The sequence below is a fragment of the Dipodomys merriami genome, unplaced genomic scaffold (genome assembly GCF_024711535.1).
Source record: "Dipodomys merriami isolate MVZ:Mamm:240054 unplaced genomic scaffold, mDipMer1.0.p SCAF_67, whole genome shotgun sequence".
Taxonomy (NCBI): Eukaryota; Metazoa; Chordata; class Mammalia; order Rodentia; family Heteromyidae; genus Dipodomys; species Dipodomys merriami.
The window spans coordinates 6987273-7004966 of record NW_027206257.1 but is presented as its reverse complement, the minus strand read 5'-3'; the positions used below and the strand labels follow the sequence as shown (position 1 = coordinate 7004966).

Below are 17694 nucleotides of genomic sequence, written 5' to 3'. Positions count from 1 at the left end.
AAGAGGAGGAGAGAAAATCCTTCTCAGAGAAAGCACCTATAAAGAACATTGGGTAGTGGACTTATAAATTCAAAGCATTGGAATGATGCTGTTAAGTAGTCAGATTGTCCAGATTAAAAAATGAAGAAGAAAAGAAAGGCAGGTGCCAGTGGCTGCTGACTGTAATCCCAGCTCCTCAGGAGGCTGAGATGTAGAGAATCTGAGTTTGAATCTAGCCAGCATAGGAAAGTCCATGACACTGTTATTTCTAAGACATCACAGAAAACCCAGAAGTGGGGCTGTGGCTCAAGGTTAATGCAATACCCTTGAGCACAAGTAACTCAGGGACAAGGCCTATGCTCATAGTTCAAGCCCAGGACCTGCTTCCATGTCTTTGTGTATGTGTGAATGTATTCCTATAGGTGAAGCTCCAGAGTAGCTATGATGAAAGGCACCAAGCTAGAAAATTGGTTTTCAATACAATGATTTCATAACAGAGACTGCTTTCATGACAGTGCATGTTCCTGGGCTCCCCTCACAGTTCCCAGTGCAGCCTGAGGGTTTCTCCGCCTCCCAGGCCTGCTGGAAGAAGGCTCTCTCATTGTCTGAACAGGCAGACAAAAGACCTCAGTCCTGTACAGCTCTGTAACAAACAACTCCATCTGGGCCAATTAGTGAGGATGAGTGTGGATGGGCTCTGAAGGTCAGGAAAACAGGCCTCTTTGTACTCCAAGCTATCTCTCTCCCCAGTGCTCTGTGTTGACAGGCAGCCTTCATTTGGGGCATCTTCTGTGGCAGGCCAAGTTCCCAGCACTTATCCTGCCTTTGTGAGACTATATTCTGGTGTTCAGATACAGTGCTCAATATAATTCAGGAGTCCTTCTGGCAGACAACTAGGGCACTTAAGTTCAAGAAATGTTTCATTGAGGGTGATGATGGGCCTATGATGCCTCTGCTAGGTTTCTGAAACCTTTGGAAATCCAAGCACATGTCTGATCTCACCATGCTTCCTGTCATCTAGGACTGCTGAAACACATTAGGTTTTGAAACCTTTGCACTCTCCTAGTTGAGCCCTGTGTGGCAAGGTTTTGGGGTTGAACACAGGGCCTGGGTGCTGACCATGAGCTCAGCGCAGGAGCCCAGTGATTTACAATTTTGTGTCACAGCTTTACTTCTGGTCTGTGTGTGTGTGTGTGTGTGTGTGTGTGTGTGTGCGCGCGCGCGCGCGCACATACACCAGTACTGGGATTTGAACTCAGGACCTGAGCACTGTACCTAGTTACTCTTGTACAAGAATAGCCCTCTCCCACTTGAGCCACAGAACCACTTCAGGCTTTTTGCTAGTGATGTGTTCCTGAGAAGTCAAGTCCAGGGTTTCATAGATGCAAAGCACTCTACCCCTAAGGCACATTCCCACCCCTCTACTTCAGGTTTGTTATTCATGCCATATTTTTCTGCCAGTCCTGGGATTTGAACACAGGGCCTAGGTACATCTACAGCACTTGGGAGAAGGGGAAGCTCACCGTGCTGGTAGACAAGAAAGTCAGGCCTGTTCCCAGGGCCTGAATTCAAGTCCTAGCTCTGGCAAAAATAATATTTGTATGCATTTTAAATACAGGATTCATATTTACATACATATGTTTACTGCATATTGCAGTTAGTGTGGTTATTCATTTTATTTTGTGTTTTATTTATTTCTTATGTATTTTAGTGAGTATGATTACACACATAACCTTTTTTACATCTTATTACATAGGTCATAGATCTGCCAATGTACTATACAGCACTCCTGAGACCCAGGACTTTCACCAATAAGGCAAACAAATGGGACATTTGGCTTCTTCCACCAGGATTACTTAAGTTTTTGGCAGTTCTGTGATTTAAACTCAGGGCCTAGAAAGCCCACTTCATGAATGGGGAGTGGGTCAATGTTAGCACACCAGTCTGATGCAAATGAAGTTGTGGGGCAAATTTGGCCCTAGGAGTGGCCAATATATAAACACATAGATTTGTAAAATGCAGTGTGTGTGTATTTACATATGTATACACATCTATAAACGTATACAGAGAGAGACAGATAGACATTTATGTAGATTCTAGTGTATAACTCTATATAAAGAGTGTTGTCTATATCTTACTTTTGTATATTCTATTACTACTAATTATTCAGTCTACAATTATTCCTCCATTAATTAATCATGGTAGAAGACTTAATAAAGTATTAATTAAGTTAATCAATGACCTATATTTAATGCATACAATCTTACATTAGAAAGACATTTAGTACATTTCAAGCATTCTATTAGTGTTCCTAGAGATAAGAACCAGTTTCCTAGGACCTTCAGCCATCTGTATGTGGCAGTCCCAGGATTGAACTCAGGGCCCAGGTGTCTGGGTTAACCTCAGGTTTCACTGACAGCCCACCAGCCTCAGCCATGCAAAGTCATGTACAATTTTCAAGCCAAGTCAGTGAGACCCAGGATGGTCACTGTGCAAAAGAAACAAAGGTAAAACTGTTGTGTAAAACTTTCTGATTTTTCCTCTTCCATTTTGGTTTGTTTGTATTTTGGCCAGTGCTGGGAGTTGAAATTGGGTCCTAGGATCCCTGGATGATCTGTGGGTGTAAAAGCTGCACCCCAGCCTAGGGTAATCAAGGATGAGTCAGACTTGTGATGACCTGAGTTCAAGCCCTGTGCCTGCCCCCCCCCAAAAAAAATTAAGGTTCTGGTTTGGAATTTGGGACATTTTATCTGCCATACCTGGGATTTGAAATCAGGGCCTGGGTAACTTTATTTTGTTGTGGCTGAAGTGGAAGCTCATCCTCCTTGAATAAAAGAAAGCCAAGAGCATTTCCCAGGGCATGAATTCTAGACCCAGGCATGGCAAAATATTTATATACATTTATATTGTACATCATATATATGTATTTGCATAGGTATTACATATTGTACCTAGGAAACAATATTTTCACAGACAGCAGAATAGGTCAACATTGGCTTCTTACTCTACCTATTGTGTTTGGCACTGCTGGGATTTGAACTCAGGGCCTGGAATTCCAATTCCTCAAGGGATCAATGTAAGCACAGTAGTCTAAAACAATTACATTGCTAGGGAGTTCCCAGGACCTAAGTTTAACCTCCAGGAGTGGCCAATATATAAATAGATAGATGCGTAAATTGCTGCAAACACATATATATGCATAGAGAGTGAGACAAAAAGAGAGATGTATACGTATATTCCAGTCTATGTTTAAATATATAAATATATTTATAGAATGTGAGTTGTCTATATATCATTAAATTACACGTAATATATTACTAATAATTATTAGGTATTGAATTATGCCTTCATTTAATGATGTATCATGGTTTAAGGCACAATAAAGTGTTTCCTTGTGAAAAAGGAGCTCAGGGACAATGTCTAAGCTCACAGTTCAAGCCTCAGGACCTGCGCCAAAAATATATATATATATAGAGCCAGTAACTCCATGTGTCTGTGTATGTGTGAATGTATTTCTATTGGTGAACATCCAGAGTCGCTATGAAGAAAGGAACCCAGCTGGAAAATTTGCTTTGAATAGAATGATTTCATAGCACAGAGGGTGCTTTCAAGACAGTGCATGGTCCAGGGCTCCCCTCCCTGTTCCCAGTGTAGCCTGAGGGTTTTTCCACACCCCAGCTTGCTGGAGGAAGTCTGCCTCATTGTTGGAACAGGCAGACAAAAGGCCTCACTCCCGTACTGCTCTTTAAAAAACAACTCTATCCCGACCAACTAGTGATGAAGAGTGTGGGCAGACCCTGAAGACCAGGAGAAAAAGGCCTCTTTGTAACCCAAGATATCTCTCTTCCCAATGCTCTGTTTTGACAGGAAGCCTTCATTTGTGCCACATCCCGGGGCAGGCCAATTTCCCTGCACTTATCCTGTCTTTGTTAGACTGTGTTCCAGTGTTGAAACAAATTGCTACAATTAATTCAAGATTCCTTCTGGCAGACAACAACTAGAGAGCTGAACCTAATTCAATGATTCATTATTGCCAACGGTGCCTCCCTAGGTTTTCAGAACCTTGCTACATCTAAGGCAAGCACTCTACTACTGAGCCACCTTCCCTGCCCTTCTCCTTTTTCTTTTATCAGTCCCGAGATTTGAACTCAGGACCTAGGATCTCAGGATGGGCTTGTGGGTCCATTGGCTGCATCCCAGCCTAGGGTGATCGAACCTGAGGCAGAACTGCCACAATCTGAATTCAAGCCCCGGGCCTGGACAAGGCCCAAGGCCATGACTTGGAATTTCCTCCATTTTTCTGGCAGGCCTGGGATTTGAACTCAGGGTCTGGGTAACTCAGTGACACTGCAGGGGAGGGGAAGCTCATTGTTGTTGAAGACAAGAATTTCAGTTTCCAGGCCTGAATTTAAGTGCCAGCACTGGAAAAATTAATATTCATATATGTGATCTTTTTACATACATGGGCTTACTGCATATGACATTTATTACCCTTTTTTATTCATTATTTATTTTATTTAGTATTATTACATATATAACATTTATTTCATTTATTGCCTCTTATCACATGCATATATTTGCATATGGATTATACTTCATACTGAGACCAAGGATTTTTACAGAGAAGGAAAAAAAATGTGTCAAAGTAGGCAGGATGACAGATATCAGCCACAGATGCCTAGACTGTAACATTTTGTACAGGTGTCCTTGGGTGCCCTTGGTAGGGTACTAGCCATGAGTCCAACAGGGAAGAGTCAGTGGCTAGGCCCTGAGTTCAAGGTTCATGACCAAGAAAAATAAACCAAAACAAACATCTGCAGGAGACAACTCACTAGAGTTCAGTACATACATCATTTTGGCCCTTACATGGGGACATATCTGAGCCTCAAGGTTCTCACCTGCACAATAATCTGTGGAGCTCTTACAAGGACCAGATGCAAGAATGCACTCAATACACCATTCCTCATATAAGACTCATGACATAGCTGTATCCACACACTGTCATTAGATTAGGGTGCTTTCATCAGTTCACCAAACTACACAAAGTTCACATCTAATGATTTAGAGGGGTGGGTTTTTTGTGGGAGGGGCGGGGAGTCAGCCACAGGGATTCCACTGAAAGTTTGGGGGTACTGTCCTAAGATCATTTGCTCAAGGCTAGAGCTCTACCACTTTGAGCCACAGCTCAGAGTTTTGCAGATTTCCTGTCAGGGCTGGATTTTAAAACCACCAGTGTCTGATCTCAGCCCCCAGTATCTTGGATGACAGGGCTGAGAGAGCCAGAAGCATCTGGTTCTGTGTAGCTGGGTTGCAAGCAATTTACCTCTGGCTAAGTCAGGTTAGATTGCAGCTCTCAGCACCAGACTCCTAGCTTGCTCTATGATGATGTATTTGCAGTCCTATCCTTAAATCTTTGCAGTCAGAACATTCTATCATTTTGCTTTGGTACCAGTTCTGCATCTTGAGTAAGTGTCTAGACACAGTCCCTAAACTTTTGTGCTCAAAGCTAGTACTAAACTGCTTGAGCAACAGCATGACTTCTGGATTTTTCTGTGCAACTGGTAGTGAGGAATGGAACCCAAGGCTTTGTACATACTCGGTGAGCACTCTAGCACTGAGCCCCAGGAGTGACAAGTGTATAAACAGATAAATGTATAGATTGGTAGATAAAGATTGATAGATAGATAGATAGATAGATAGATAGATAGATAGATAGATAGATAGATAGATAGATAGATGGATGGATGTAAATGTATAAAACAAAAGAGATGTCTGTATATTATGAAACTGCATATATGATATAACTACCAATTATTGGCAATTAAATTATTCCTTCCTTTTTAAGTATCATGATTGAATACATAATAAAGTATTAATTGAAAATTATTCAATGTGGAATAATTGTGGTCTATAATTTTAGAATATAATCATACACTAACTGCTAATTTAAATGTTATTTTATAACATTGCATTTGTACAGATGTATATCAGAATGCGTTTCTTAGAACCTCCCACAATTCATTATTGGCAATTCTAAGATTCGACCTCCAGGCCTAAGTAGCTGGTTTCAGCTATGGCTTCCCTAAAAGCCCACCAAACATTAGCAATGCAATGTCATGTACACATTCTTGGGCTTGTCATTTAGACAATGGTCACAATACAAAGGAAAAAAAAAGTAAAACCTCCTTCTTGAATTTCTCAGATTTATCCTTCTCCTTTTTATTTTTTTATTTTTTTGCCAGCCCCAAAAATTGAAATAGGGTCATAGGATCCAATGATCAGCTGTGGCAAAGATGCGAAGACCTGAGTTGAAGTGCTAGGCCAAAAACAAAGTAATAATAACAATAAGACCCTGGCTAGGAAATTGCACCATTTTTCTAGCAGTCCTGGGATTTGAACTCAGGGTCTGGGTAACTCAGTGACACTGTGTTTGAAGGGGAAAGCTCACCGTCCTTGAAGACAAGAAATTCATGGGGCTGGGAAGGTGGCTCAGTGGTAGAGTTCTTGCCTTGCATGCATGAGGCTCTGTGTTCAATTCCTCAGCACCACATAAGCAGAAAAAGCTGGAAGTGATGCTGTAGCTCAAGTGGTAGAGTGCTCACCTTGAGCTGAAGAGCTGAGGGACAGTGCACCATGGCTGGCAAAAAAAAAAAAGAAAGAAAGAAAGGAAGAAAAAAAGAAAAAAGAAATTCTGACCTGTTCCCAGGGCCTGAACTGAAGCCCCAGCACTGGAAAAAAATAATATTCATATATATGAGATCTATTTCCATACATGGGTTCTACTGCATATGACATTTATTACCCTTATTTATTTAGTATTATTACATATATAACATGTCCTTTATTACATCATATCACATAGGACATGTTTGCATATGGATTATCCATCGTATTGAGACCCAGGGCTTTCACAGAGAAGGAAAAAAATGTGTCAAATTAGCCTCATAGTCCACAAATAAACTTTTGGCCATGCTGGGATTTCAACTCAGCCTACAATGTTCTACCCATACATGAGGTACAGTCATAGCACACCATCCACTGGCAAACTGAGCATCCAGGAAATTCTGAAGACCTGTGATCAAGCCACAGTAGTGCCAAATAGATACATGTGTAAATTGATATTATATATAGATATCCATATATACCTGCATATATATGTATATATATATACACATACACATACAAAGAGGGAATATGAGGCTATTATTAAATTATATATATGATATTACCAATTATTAGTAACTAAATTATGACTCCATTTAATGAAATATCATGGTTGAATACTTATAAAAGCATTAATTAAAAATTAGTCAAGGGGCTGGGAAGTTGGCTCAGTGGTAGAGCGCTGGTCTTGCATGCCTGAGGCCCTGGGTTCGATTCCTCAGCAGCACATAAGCAAAAAGAAAAAAAACGGAAGTGGCGCTGTCTCAAGTGGTAGAGCGCTAGCCTTGAGCTGAAGAGCTGAGGGACAGTGCCTAGGCCCAGAGATCAGGCCCCATGAACGGACCAAAAAAAAAAAATTAGTCAATATCCTTAATCATACCATGGTGCTAGAATGGAAGATATGAATCCAATAATTTTTGTGTGGCATTCTAAAATAGAATCATAAATTAACTGCAAATTCAATGATTACTTTTATAACATTCCATTAGCATTCACATGAACAGGAATTAGTTCATCAGGATCTCCCTCCATTTGTGGGTGGTAGTCATAGCATTTGAATCCCAGGCCTGGGTAGATTACTTTGAATGCAAACCATTGGAATGACACCATGAAGATTTCAGATTGTCATGATTAAAACAAAAGAACAACAAGAAGAAAAGAAAGCCAGGTGACAGTGGCTCCTGCCTATAACCCTAACTCCTCCTGAGTCTGAGATGTAGAGAATGCCAATTTGAATTCATCTGAGGCAGGAAAGTCCAAAACAATCTTCTTTCTAACAGATCATAGGGAGAAAAAAGCTTATGAGTGGGGCCGTGGATCAAGGGCAGAGTGCTATTCTTGAGCAAAAGGAGCTCAGGAACAGGGCCTAGGCTCATAGTACAACAACCCTGGACCTGCCTCACCCCCACCCCAAAAAAGGAGGCAATAACTCCACGTCTCTGTGTATGGATGGATGATGTATGGATGATGGGCATTCAGCAGGTTGCCCATGTCCATCCCCCTAACCTGGGCAAGTCCTCAGAGAGTCCTAAGTCTGAGCCAGCAGCTTGAACAAAGCATCCTTCTCTGCCATTTAATAACTAAAGCCCGGCCAGCATTGCCTGGGCTGTGCAACAGTTGCCTTATGTTCTGGCTGAGATGTCCCATCGGGCCACCTAGCAGCCAGCCACTGCCACCAGGGAGATCACAGTTCCTAGGCTGTAGGAGTTGTCAAAGGTTCTGGCTCCATATTCTCTATCCCTCTGTAGGATATGTGAGCCTACTCCTCTGGGGCCTGGTGGCTATCCCTCATTCATCATCCTCATTGCTGAGTCATAGGCTGGTCACAAATCTTGGCAAAGATATGAAATAGCCAGCGATTTCTGCACCAAAAAGGGGTAAGTCAATAAATCCCACCCTCATAGTTACTGTCAGAAGTGAGCCTTGGGCTGTGAATGTGGCTTAGTGGTACTGTTTACCTAGCATGCATGAAGCCCTGGGTTCGATTCCTCAGTATCACAGAAACAGAAAAAGCCAAAAGTGGCACTATGGCTTAAGTGATAAGAGTGCTGGCCTTGACCAAAAGAAATTCAGGAACATGCCCAGACTCTGAGTTCAAGCCCCAAGACTGGCAAAAAAGTGAGCCTGGTGAAACACATTCTTCTCCTACTCATAGGAGGGCCAAGGATAGAGGTCAGAGGTAGGGTAGAGGACAGTTGCTGGTAGCTCACCCCTGTAATCTTAGCTAATCAGGAGGCTAAGATCTGAGGATCACAATTCCAAGCAGGAAAGTCTATATGAGACACTTTTCTCCAAATAAACACCCAAAAAGACAGAAGTAGAGCTGTGGTTCAAGTAATAGAGTGCTAGCCTTGAGCACAAAACCTCAGGGATAGCATCCAGGCCATGAATTCAAACCCCAGGACTGGCACAAACACACAAATACACAAACACACAAACACACATACACACACACCAAGCTAGAGCATTTGTCAGTCAGCCTGCACAAGTTCCATCTCTAGCAACTCAATATTAAAAAAAAAGAGGGAGAAAGAAAGACTTGCTCCTGGAGGTGATATAACCAGTGCCAAAATTCCACAGGAGTTCTAAGATGTGGAACAGGATAGAGAACCTCAGGCAGAAGGTACAACACTGCACAAAGTTTCCTGAGGTGTGGTGTAGAAAAGGTGGTGTGGGTGGAATGAAGGTTCTGTGGCTTCAGACAAGTCCGGCAGGATATTCAAGGCTGCATAAAGGTTTGTACTTGAGTCACAGGGAGGGCAGAGGGTGGAGGTCCCAGAATGGGGCCCAGAGGGAAGATTAGCTTGACTTTTCACCATGGACCCCAAGTATTTCCTGTGGCTGGAAGCCTATTTTTCACAGCTCCTGACTCTCAGGCCTCCTTTACATGGAGGACTCAGGGCAAATGCAGGGAAGAACACTTGCTTAAGAAAAGCTTCTAGCCCAATGCCACTGGTGGCTCAATCCCTGTAAACCCTAGCTGCTAAAAAGACTGAGATCAGAAGTTGTGGGTCAAAGCCAGCTCAGGAGAGGAAAGTTAGTGAGACTCTTCTTGCCAGTGAACTACCAAAAGCCAGAAATGGAGGTGTGGCTCAAGTGGTAGAGTGCCAGGCTTGAGACAAAAATTAAAGAGACCAGAGCTTAGACCCTAAGTTCAAGCCCCAGTACTGGCACATAAAAAATAAAGAAAAGATTTCAGGAGTTCCTAGTTCACTGTGGTGAAAGTCCAATCCAGTTGAGTGCTGGTGGCTCATGCCTATCCTCCTAGCTCTTCAGGAGACTGAGATCTGAGGATTATGGTTGAAAGCCAGCCCAGGCAAGAAAGGCCGGGAGACTCTGATCTCCAGTGAACTACAAGAAAACTGGAAGTGGTACTGTGGCTCAAGTGGTAAGCTGAAGAGCTGAAGGGACGGTGCCCAGGCCCACAAGTCAAGCCCTATGACCAACACCGGGCCTGCTTGAACCTTACTCTGTAGCTCTAGGCAGAGTAATTTCCAGTGGGCCCCTTAGTGTCTCCCAATATCTAGATGTCCTCCAAGTCTTGAAAGCAGCCTCTTTGGGAGCCTTTGCCTACAGAGTAGGCCAGAGTTTCAGAGAAGGGTCTAGCCTTGGGGCACGGAGGACATCGGCCAGAATGACATCAGAGTGGCATCTGTCATGGGTGCAGTGTGGATTTGAGCAGTAAATCAGCATTTCAGACCATGTTTCTGGGCCAGGAGGGGCAAGAGCTGCAAGATGGCACAGCAGGTATTGCCTACTCACCGGGGCAAATTTGACAGGCACACCTTGAGTGGGTGTTGAGTTGGGCTCATGAAAGATTCGTAGGATCAGGAATCCACAGCTGGCTGGCTGCTGCTGGTAGCAGTGGCTATCCCAGGAGTCCCAGGGCTCAGAGCACTGCTTTCCTCACCAATGTTCAGTGGCAGATGAAGGTCTGCAATCATGCACGGAGTATAAACGAGCATCCATCGTGTTATTCCCTTGGTCCTGTACCCTATGCATGGATGGAGGCGCAGGTTCCATGGAACTTACTGCCATGGCCCAGACCCCTCAGCCCAAGAAGGAGTTGGGGAGAAATAACTTACGTGTCGAGAGTTCACTATGAATGTGCCTCTAGACTGCCCCCAGTTCTAGCTCAGCTGATCATTACCACCTTCCTGTGTGTGTGTGTGTGTGTGTGTGTGTGTGTGTGTTCACACGCACATCTTGGTACTAGGGCTTGAACTCAGGACCCGGGCCCTGTCCCTCACTTTTTTCATTCAAGGCTAGCAACTCTACCACTTGAGCCACAGCTTTTCTTCCAACTTTCAGGTGGTTATTGGAAGAGGAGTCTCACACACTTTAGAAAAGTGAGCTGGTGATAAGAAATATACTCATTATCTTGCCCATGGAATTGTAACCCCTCTGTACAGTATTTTCACAATAAAAAAAAAGATCCTACTGATACAAAAAAAAAAAAAAAAAAAAACAAGAAAAGTGAGCTGGGATGCCTCTGAATGCCAATCCTTAGATCTCAGCCTCCTAAGGAGCTAAGAATATGAGAGCATGAGCTATTAACATCTGGCCACACTTTCCTTCTTGGCTAAGACAGTGTACCACTCTCCCAGCTTAGCACAATGTACAGCTAACCTTCCTTCTCCTCCTTCTACTCCTCCAGGCTTCAGAGGAAACGTACCCTGCCCTGAAGACATAGAAATAGGATGCTTGACAGGTTTGAGCTTTATGTTCTCCACACAGTCAAGGGCTGCTGGGAGCTGATGTAGAGATCAGAGATCTAGGCCAGGGCAAGTAGACAGCTGTTAGAACAAAAGACAGTATGAAGAGACATCCTTGAAGCTGGATGCCAGTGGCTCATGCCTATAATCCTAGCTACTCAAGGCTGACACATGAGGATCAAGCAAGATTCAAAGCTAGCCTGGGCAGACTCTTATCTCCAATGAATCACCAAAAAGCAGAGGTACTGTAGTTCAAGTGGTAGAGCACCAACCTTGTGCAAACAAGCTAAAGGATACCACCTAGGCTCTGTGTTCAAGCTCTAGTAAACACACACACACACACACACACACACACACACACACACACACACACACACACACACACACTAACAACCCTACCAGGTGCCGGTTGACTCATACCAGCAATCCTAACTACTTACGAGGCTGAGCTGTTAATATGGCAGCTTGAAGCCAGCCCAGGCTGAAAAGATTGTGAAAATCTTATCTCCACTAAACTACTAAAAAAGATGAAATGTGAGCTGTGGTTCAAGTGGTAACATGTTAGATTTCAGCAAAGGAAGCTCAGTGCCTAGGCCCTGAGTTCCAGCTGTAAGAGTTTTTTTTTAAGACACCTTTTGTCCCCCTCCTTCCCTCAGGCCATAAATCCAGATGTTGGTCATCCTAGATCTCACTTCCACTCCTGCCACTTCCACAGCACCACAAGTGGCCAGTTTCTGGCCAGCTCTGGGTTAAGAAGTGAATGTACACAAGGGGGGCATACCCAGGTCAAGGCTAATGCCCCAGAACATTGAGGTATTGGCCATACCAGTCTCTCCTCCCCCAATTCCCTGGCCCTTGAATCTAAAGTCTGTGCCTCTGTATTCTGGGCATCCAGAATTCTCTAGAAGGATTGGAGAGGCCCAGCTGGGGCTGGAAGATAGACTTGCCTGCGATAAAGTATGTTGACATTTCCTAGACAACAATAGATATTTCCAAGCCACCTTGGCCTCACCTCCAATGTAGCCTGGAATCCTCCTTGCTTGGGTGGCCTTCAGTCCGCTATCAAGCTGGAGTTGGCCAGAGCCACCGGCAACCCCCTTCCCCCACTCACTGCCAGCCTGCTGAGAGGGACATGCAGCCAGAGGTCTAGCTGAGGAAAAGGGAAGGACATCCCATGTCTGAGTTCCCCACCCACAGACAGGCAAGGCTTTATTGCAGCTGGACCAGTTGACCCAGAATCCCCTGCAGGAGGCCAAAGATTTGGACAGCTGGACTTGGGCCCCAAAGAAAAGCTTGAACTCAGGTCTCTGGCAATTTAGGACTCATTGTAGACCCTGATAGGAGGATAAAGACAAAGTTGGTGTGGAGGGGGCACCATCCAAGGTCAGAAAGAGGCAGAAAGGCACCCAGGAAGGGGACAGAGAAAGATGAGGAAAACAAACACACACACACACATACACTCACACACAAATATGGCACAGGTGTCTCACACCTGTCATCCTAGCTACTCAGGAGGCTGAGGTCAAAGCCAGTCAGCACAGAAATATCTGAGAGACTCTTATCTCCAATAAACCACCAAATAGCCAGAAATGGAGCTGCAGCTCAAGTGTTAGAGCACTACCTTTGAGCACAGAAGCATAGGAACTTCACCTAGACCCTGAGTTCAAGGCCCAGGTCTTCTACATCCAAACACCCAGACACAGACACACACAGACAAAAGACACACGAACACACAGATACACCCAGTGGTAGCCCAAAGCCTCAGCAGTCCCTGAGCACCGTGAATATTCCACCCCAGAGATGATAGCACTACCATCATCAGACCAACTGTAGACAAAACTCAGAGCCTCTCACATGTCTGGAATGGTTCACAACACATCATGGCATTTCTACTGTACACATTGTTATGCAGAAAATTCAGCTACCTTTTGTTTGGTTGTAGGTTATAGGGTTTGAACTTTGGGCCTGCCAGCAGGGTCTCAGCTCTTCAGATGAAGGTGTGCGCTCTACTACTGGAGCCACAGGCACCACATCCTATTTTCTGGTGGTTCATAGAGGATAAAGTCTCATAGACATTCCTGCCCAAGCTGGCTTTGATCCGTGATCCTCAGATCTCAGCCTCCTGAGTAGCTTGGATGACAGTTGTGAGCCACTGCCAGCGCCCGGCTACACCCAACTTCTTTTTTTTCTTCAGATCTTTTCTTTCTTTCTTTTTTTATTGTGAAAATACTATAAAGACAATGTTCAAGAGGAAGTGTACTCATTACCTCACTCATGTACCTGTAACCCTTTGTATAGTATCCTTACAATAAAAACAAAGAAAATACTATAAAGAGGGGTTACAATTACATGGGCAAGATAAGGAGTACATTTCTTATCAAACATTGTAGCCTCCTCTGCAGCCACCTTCTTATACCAAGGGAAAACCCAACTCATCAAGACACAAACCAAATGTAACCCTACACTTCAGACTTGGTCACCAGCATCCAAAACCTTCTTCCATGGATGGAGAGCATATAATTGACACTACCATCCCACCCCTGCTCCCATTCACCCACTCCCTGCCTGCCACAGGCCACGACCTCTGGAGTTCTTGGTAAGGCACCACCCACCCTGTGTTGGCTTCACACTGGGGTAAACCTGGGGAGTTATTAGAAATGTCTGTACTGTGAGGCCAGCATCTGGTCTCACAACCTCAACCACCCCAATACTTCACTATCTCTTGCAAGCAAGGAAGGGGTATCTTTCTTTCTTGTTTGGTTTTTTGTTTTTGTTTTTGTTTTTGTTTTTGTTTTTTGGTTGAGAGCCTTGAACTCAGGGCTTGGGTACTGTCCCTGATGTCTAATTTTCTTCAAGGCCATTGTTCTGCCACTTGAGCCACAGTGCCACTTCTGGTTGGAGATTGGAGATGAGGCTCTGGAGGGACTTTCGTGCCAGGGCTGGGAAATGAGATCCACTGCATCTCAGACTCCTGAGTGGCCAGGATGACAGGTATGGGATGAAAGGTATGAGCCAGCGGCTCATGGCTCAAGGTGTCTAGTCCTTCAGAATTTCCACCTACTCCTCCTCTAGAAGATACCTCCTAGACACCCCTCTACCTCCTTCAGAGACAGCAAAGGGAGGCTAGAATTTGGGTGGGGCCATGGGGATTAAAGAGCCCACTCCACATCACTAATCCCCTCTAAGCTCCCATCTGCCTCCTCCTGATTGCCTGGTCTTCCAGGGCAGATCAGACCCACAAGAAGTTCTGGGGCCTGCCCTATGTCCCCCTGCCCCACCAAACCAATACCTGAGGACTTCCGGGGCCAACTGCTCCATGTCCTGGTGGAAGACCTTGGGAGGCTTGCTGAAAACTGGGTACAGGGGTGCACAGGGCAGGAGTGTCCAGCTCTCCTCTGTCAAAGGAAACACAGAGCACGGATGGATCTACTAAGAGCTTCAGGGCATAGCCATCCACCTGTCACCAAGGTCCCTGGGAGAACTGCTTTATGGTGACAGCCCTGGGGCCTGACCACAGGGCCCCGGTACTGTGCCTGACTTTCTTTGTCTCCAGAGGAGTGCTCTTTCACCTGAGCCACAGTGCCACTTCCAGCTTTTACTGTGTATGCAGGACTTAGAAATCGAACCCATGCTTTCCTGTGTGCTAGGCGAGCCCTCTACCTCTATGATGCAATGCCACCCCTGGATAGCTGTTCTTCTGTGACCCCTCAGGCCTGTCTTGGGACAGTCTCGCACATCTATACCAAGTCTCTCACCAGCAGCCCTGGCTGGAAATGAACATGCTCTGCTATGTTGTCTCCAAGAAGCCCTTTCTGATCACCTTGGCATAGCTGGAGACTCTCCACTCTGCAGCCTGCCAGACTTGTTAAGCTCTGCCTTCCAGCCAGTGTGGGTTGAGAGTGCACAAAGAGGAAGTCCTGGATTCCACCACAGGATTTCTGAAAGCCCTGATACACCACCCAGGGGCAGGTGTTGTATCACACTCAGTGAGAGGGGGAGCGAGGCCTGGGCAATCTGTGGGCAACTAGACAGGACCATTTCTTTGTGTGAGCTTGAACTGAGGATCTGGGAACTGTCTCTCTGAGTTTTATTGCTCAAGGCTGGTGCTCTACCACTTGAGCGAAAGCTCCACTTCTGGTTTTTTGGTGGTTCCTGGAGAGTAGATTTTCATGGGCTTTCCAGCTTATGGCTTGCTTCAAACTGTGATGCTCAGATCTCAGCCTCCCAAGTAGCCAGGATAACAGGCCTGAGCCTGAACCCCAGGTGACCGGCACCAAAAGCTTTTTGGTTTTTGTTGGCTCACATTCATATCCTATCAACTAGCAAGCCCAAGTTAAAATAATCAGTTACAGGGGATCAAATTCCTCTCCTGGGTCAGTTAATCCAAGGAGATAAAGTGTCTTTGGAAAAGGCTAGTCTGAGTTGCCTTACGGATGTTTGTGTGTTTGTGTGTGTGAGTGTTGGGGTCCTTACCCTCATCTCTGTGGGGCCTCATCCTCCCAGCAGGGAGTGCATCCAGGATCTACATCCAAGGCTATGATCTGAATTCTGTCCTGCAACCTAAGCCTGGACAGATAAAGGAGAGAAGGAGAGGGTTGGGAGAACATCAAAGGTATCCCCTTTCCTTTGGCTGAATGTACCAGCCAGAAAACTGAATACATCTTTCTTGGTAGTCAGCTAAAAGGTGTACACTATTCATTTATTTTATGATTGTGTTAGTCCTAGGGCTTGGATTCAGGGCCTGGGTGTTATCCCTTAGCTTCTTTTGTTAAGGCTGAGGCTCTACCAGTTGGGCCACAGCACCACATCTGGCTTATTTGTGTGTGGGTTTGGGGAGGGAGGTGGTTTATGGGAGATAAGAATCTCCTGGAATTTCCTTCCGGGGCTGCTCTGAGTCACAACCATCAGACCTCAGCCTCCCGAAGAGCCAGGATGATGGGTGGGAGCCATGAGCTCCTGACCGCCACCATCCATTTATAATCCCTTAGGCCCAGGGCCGGGCCACCCATACTAAACCTCCTTGCTGGAAGTAGGAAACAGACATGAGTGGGTTTGATACTTCAACAACCTACCAATCTTTGAGCATTGTTCTGGGTCAGTCTGATGGAGGCTTTGTCCTTATCCACAGCAATGACTTGGCTCTGTCACAAGAACAAATGTACAATGGGAGGTGTCAGGTCTTGGGTCTTTCCTCTGAACCCCGCCACTCTAACCGAAAGGAAACTCTCCAGCAAAGGGTATTACACATGGAGTGTTTTTATTGTCTTATATCCAGGGTCTTGTCAGATAGGTGGGGGTATAGGTCAGAGTCCCTGGATTGTGCTGGGCAGGGGACAAGATGACACCTTCTCATCCACTTTCCTTCAACGGTGTAGCAGAGTGATGTGGGGAAGGACTAATGGGATGGACAATGAATAACCATCACTGTCTAGCCAGGGCACAGAGGGGCTTACCTCATGGGGCTGGTTCAACAGGCTGAGCAAAACAGCTCTTGACCCACAGCCCACCTCCAGAATGAGAGGGCCACCTTGGGTTCCAGCCACATGGGGATGCTGGGACACCTCCTCCAGCACTCATTCAACCAATTCCTGAGAGAGACAAAGAGAGAGGGAAAGAGAGAGAGAGAGAGAGAGAGAGAGAGAGAGAGAGAGAGAGAGAGAGAGAGAGAGAGAGAGAGAGAGAGAGAGAGAGAGAGAGAGAGAGAGAGAGAGAGAGGCAGAGGTTCAGTATTACACTTAAGCCAGGTGCTGGTGGCTCAGACCTATAATCCTACCTACACAGGAGGGTGAGATGTGAAGATCGTGGTTCATAGCTGGCTCGGGAGGAATGTCTGTGAGACTTTTTTCCTCAAAGAACCAACAGAAAACCAGAAGTGATGCTGTGGCTCAGGGGGAAGAGTACTAGCCTTGTTCTGAGGAGCTCAGGGATAGCATCCAGGCCCAGAATTCAATCCCCACAAATGACAAGAAGTGGACTTCCCACCACAAGAAGTGGACTGAATAACACCCACTGTTCTAGGAAGCATGGCAGAGAAATCAGGCCAAGATTCTTGTCAGCTAGAGGTCATGAGTAGGTCACCTGGCTTCTCCATGACTCATTTTCCCCAGCTGGAAAAATGAATAGAATGAAGGATCCCTTCCTCATGGAGACAGGGTAATGATGAAAGACAGCCATGTTTTGTTTCATTATCCCACACCTGTTGCATGATTAATAGCAGACCCCATCTGAGCTCTTCCCCGGCAACTTCCTGTCATATGCTCACAGAATTTTTGACAACTGTATCTGACACCTGCTCCCTCTGTGCCTGGCCCTGCTCCAGAGATCCTTCTGTATTAGT

At 45.3% G+C, this 17694-nt stretch overlaps 1 long non-coding RNA gene across 1 annotated transcript; it reads right to left on the bottom strand.

The window, feature by feature from the left end:
• Positions 1 to 10489: 10489 nt before the first annotated feature.
• On the bottom strand, positions 10490 to 16498 carry LOC138815784 (uncharacterized). Its single transcript, XR_011368473.1, has 4 exons — positions 16430 to 16498; positions 15831 to 15923; positions 14647 to 14752; positions 10490 to 10576 (listed from the first exon to the last, which is right to left on the bottom strand). It is a non-coding gene; the product is annotated as an uncharacterized lncRNA (long non-coding RNA).
• Positions 16499 to 17694: the final 1196 nt, after the last annotated feature.